A 5,160-nucleotide genomic window follows, 5' to 3' on the forward strand; every position below is an offset into this window, starting at 1 on the left:
CAGCCAGTTAGATGCAGCGCAGGGGTGGGTCATGACCACTAATCTATATATTACTGGATAGCCGATAGCAGAGCCGATCCAGTAATATATACATATCAGTGGTCATGGCTGAATGGCGCGCAAAAACTGCACGTCCAGGAGGATTCAGAAGTGAGTAGACGCAAAATTGAGGATTTAGAAGTGGGTATATGCAAACTTGACTAAAATAGTATACCCGCGTAGTCCCTGGACTACACCAAAGGTCGTGTTGCTGTAAACTAACTACACATAACTCGGTACAGTGCAGTTAAAACTGTTATCCTGGGTCAGCATGTGTAGACCGGCCAAGACTTGCCAACGGATACACAGACTGTTGCTTGTGCATAGACAGTGACATCACGGTGACTGGAAGCAGAAAGAGTGACTGAGTCAGTGAAATAATGCAACGGATTAGTTAGGCAGTTGTGTAGGAAAAAAAAAAGCTCATTTGTTGATAAAAGCATGAAATTTGGTGTAAACATAGACAAGCTCTATAGAAAAGATTCAGCTATGGAACCATCACAAATTTGACCGTTTGCCCATATGGCAGTCATTTTCTACTCAGCAACACAGTCAATAAGGTATAGCAAATATGATAAATAGTATAACCCTGTACCACTTTTCACAAAAATGCCACTGTTAATTGGCTTCCATTCTGTTATTTTTCATGAGTCTAACAATCAAGAATTACCAATAAACTAGCAACTGAGTTCATGTGACTAGCCATTATTCCAATCGGAAAAAGTCCATGTCCCGTGATAATAAAATCAAACATCGAACAAACTGTGATGAGCAGAGAGACTTCTAACATTAGCTATATTGTAGTAGTTGGGTCGGACAACATGTTTTGATACATACCGATACATGGAAGAATATAACCCGTCAATGTCGGCCATTTTGAAAAATGGCTGCCATTTGGGTCATAGGTCAAATATGCGATGGCCCTATAGCTAGATTTGTTCCTCTGCATCTGTTCTAACTATATACGAAATTCCATGCTTTTATTATCTAATTTTTTTTTATTGCTAGATAGATGGTGTACACTCAGGACTGGTTGGCAACCAATTTTAGTTTGCTATACAATAAAATATAAAAGAATGATGGTCTTAAGTTTTGTTTGCTTTGCCTGTGAGAGTTCATGTGAGTCACAGTTTACTAAATACATTTGTTAGAAAAGTCGTTTTGTCATTCACGTCAATGAATCACCATGGCCGACAGCCAAGGGGGGGATTGCATTTAAGAACTGCTATTAGCGCTCAGTGGGGGACAATGCTTCGAAATACATCCACAGCACATAGTGTTTACACAAGAATGTTTGGTACACCTGAAACCGGACACATTTGTCGTTTCAATTTTTTAAACAAAACATAAATTTTGTTGTGCTTTGCTCACCATGTCCTACTGAGCTATAGCACACTTGTTGGACTTCAATTCTACAAGCAAGACGACTCAATGCCTTTAAATGAAGAGAATGTCCAGTTTGCCACAAAATGTTAAAAACTGTTGCAGCAACATCATCTGCTGTCACTGATAAGCCTATTGCAAAAGTGATTTTTTAAATTAAATTTTTTATTGCAAGATCAGTCGGTAAAGCTTAAATCCCCTCTGGTGACAATTATTGTAATTCACATTATGTGGGAGTGAGGCAGTCAACCTTGTCTTGACTTTACCACGGACGGAATACAAGACATGGAGGAGAGCAAATACTACCCTCAACCACCCTCTATTCTTTGGCCTTTCTCTGAATTTTTTATTAAGTTGATTTATTTTGATCATTAATGCTCTGTCAGAATTGGGGGGTCCTGAAGCGCTCACTTACTCATTGCATTTCTAGATTTTTTGTTGTTAAACTAAAGAGCAACAATGTCCAACACTGTCCAATTATCATGAGCCAGTATTTTTTTCACAGCACCATTCATTTAAAAACAATTTCATTGTTTATTTAATTAACCATATAATGCATTTACGTTACAACCACCAAGCCATAATTTATTGCATTAAGTTTAAATGTATAACTGAATCCAGGACTTACAATTCAAGTCCCACAAATGTAAAAATGGCAACTCACTTTTAAAGACGTTAGTCGGCTTCTTGTCTACCGTTGAGGTGCCCTTAAGCAAGGCACCATCCCCAACCCCCAGCACAAGAGGTGCAACACTGTTTGCACACCCCTTTCACTTTGACATCCGTCCTTGCATGTGTTTAATTTGGTTCTCTACGTGGTGTGCATTACAACATATACGGAAGTGTGAGCTGAAATTCCTCTTGAGGCTTTATGATAAGTAGAGTCTAATAACAATATAAATAAATACCAGTGACCTCTTTGGAGAATAATTAAATGTACCTATCTCCAATTGGATACATGTTTTGGATTGTTTCCATGCAGAAATATGCTCCATTGACGTATGTTGTTGAATTGGGTTGGTTGAGTGACATTCCTTTGTCAAAATTCATGCATTTAGTAGGACAGAATATTCAAAACAAGAATACACTTTGGATTCTGCGCCCACCATAGGCATTATGCAACATGTAAAGCATAGCAAAATGTGTGAAATTGCTCTCAGCCAAATTAAAACCTCTTGCCTGGCAAAACAGAAGCTTTTTTTTTTTTATGACAGTGAGGTGTATCCAAGAGCCAAAAGTAATTTTGCACACCACTAATACATAACACAGTGGAGCAGTTTCACACAGAATTAGTGCTTTTAGCAAGGAAAATTGGATTATGGAGGATTCATTTTAATCTTATTTGTCAACAGGGTTAAAATAGCTTGTTGAAAGATGGTGATAAGAAAACAATTGCATGAAGACCCACAGAAAATCAATCAAGCCTTCCATTTAAAAGTGGCATTTATTATTGCAATGGCATAAGTCATTTTTTAAACCGTTTCTCTCATGGAAAGAACAGCAGTCTTGTACGTGAATACTTGATTAGGTAAAAACTGTTTGGAGTAGATTATATTAGATCACGTTGGATTATACTATGCAGGATTAGGTCAAACCTTATCGTGTTTGGCGCTACCAAAAAGCACTGTGGCTCGTCCATTTATTCATGCGTAAAGACATTTATCAAATTTTTGGACTAAGAAGAGCTTGTCTCGGTTTGTTTGAGTTGTGGTAAACAAAAACTCTAATTCATATGGCAAGTCTACCCTTTTCCATCTAAATGGTTTTGTGGCGATGTAATCTTACCCAATCTCTTGACGAATCCTTTTATTTATTTATTTTTTCACTTGGCATGGAAAAGTGAAATAAGTTATTATTTTTCCTTATACTGTGAATATTGTCAGGCAGTAAACATATGTACATTTTTTATAAATAAATAAATAGCCTCCACAATTTGCTACTCTGCTCAGCTGATTACTACGGAAGCGTGGAACTGCCAGTTGTGGAGTAAACATTTTTGAATGACGAGTGTGTTCCAACGTATTTGCAAGTTTGTTTGAACATACTCAAATATTCGAACATACTCGCAAGTATGTTTGAATGTACTTGTAAACTAAATCTGCAAACAGCATTTTATATTTTTCAGCGTTTGGCACACATACCAATAACCAATATGTTCGAAAATTAAGTAAACCACATTGTTTATTAGTAACTTTCATGATTTATTGTTACGTCTGCAGTGCATGATTTAGGTTCCGCATTTATTTTCCCATAATGCCACGGGGTATTTTTTAAATATATTTTTTTATTGATATACTTTAATTGAACATAATTAAAATAAAAAAAGAGCTGTCAAACTATTACATTTCTTAATCAGATTGATCACATCTAAGAATTTTGATTAATCATGATTAATCGTTTAATTAAGGGTTTTTTTCATCAACATTTTTTTCCCGCCAAATTTAAGGAGCACCTGTTATGTTTTTTCCCCCCGATATTTAATGTTATGAGGACGTCTTCAAAACATTTTATCCACTGCCCACTCTCATCCTCCTCTTTTTCTAATCAGTTAATTACTTGCATAATTTAAAATGGAAAAAAACGCCCCAATAGTTTGACATGAACAAATATTCTGAATGTCATACGCAAACATTTACTAAATGCTTTACTTTAATGCATGTAATTATGTTTATTGCTCAAACACAACCTGTGCTACCTTTAACGGAACCATCCGCTGTCGTCTAAAAGATCATCTGCGATCAAAATTAAAATGGATTAATCAATACATGATTAATGTGATATTTTTTTGGGATTAATTAATTAATTAACGTTTTAACTTTGACAGCACTAATTTTAACATTATTGCACGCGCTAGTAATACCCACAGGCATTATGGGAAAATATGCTATGTTTGTAGCATTTAGTCTACGTTTGTTTGTACGTGTATGTTTGAAAGTATTTGCTGGTACGTTCGAGCATACTCACCAGTCAAAAATGTTGACACAGTTCCACGCTTCCGTAGATTACAATTTACCACTGACAAATTAAATCTAATTTTGTAAAAAAAAAATAAAATAAAAGGCAAATATGCAGTTTAAACTGTAATAGATGCGATCTTTAATTGACACATTGTGGCGGACATCTTTGTCACCAACACACACAAACTAACTTTTATGGTGTCCAGTTTGTTACATGTGTTGGAGTGTCTGTCCTTTCGAGTGGACCATCTGCTCGTTCCTGTTTATTTCCTCTATCCCCAGTTGTGCTCTATCCTTCTGGTGGTCTTCTGCCCTCATGCCAAAGAAGACACCAATTAGAGAGTTGTGCATGAGAGTTTCACTTATTTTGGCCTCTGATGATGTCATATTCAGTTATCTTGGCTTACTTAATTTTACTTCTCTCAGAACTTTGATCACAGACACATGCACACACATTTACACAAACTGATTTTGAATGTGGAGTTTCAAAGTGTTATCATTTGCATTTTTAGTAATATTTCATCTGGGTAATGAATATGGAGTTATTTCTCAATCATTTTATAATTTGATTGCGTTTACACTGATAACTATAATAGTGCTGTGATTCTAGACTAGACTGTTATACCACAAAGTTGCAGTTTCAGAGATTGGAATTTTACAGAAGGTCAAGTTTTGCACTTGCATATAGCCTATGTTTACTTAGTTTCATTCATATATAGTAGAAAACATATTTTGTTATACTACTTATGCCCTCAACCTGTACTGGTCACCTGCAATTTTA

Source organism: Leptonotus elevatus, chromosome 3 (genome assembly GCF_054856555.1).
Source record: "Leptonotus elevatus isolate MCC_2025b chromosome 3, RoL_Lele_1.0, whole genome shotgun sequence".
In the NCBI taxonomy this organism is placed as follows: Eukaryota; Metazoa; Chordata; class Actinopteri; order Syngnathiformes; family Syngnathidae; genus Leptonotus; species Leptonotus elevatus.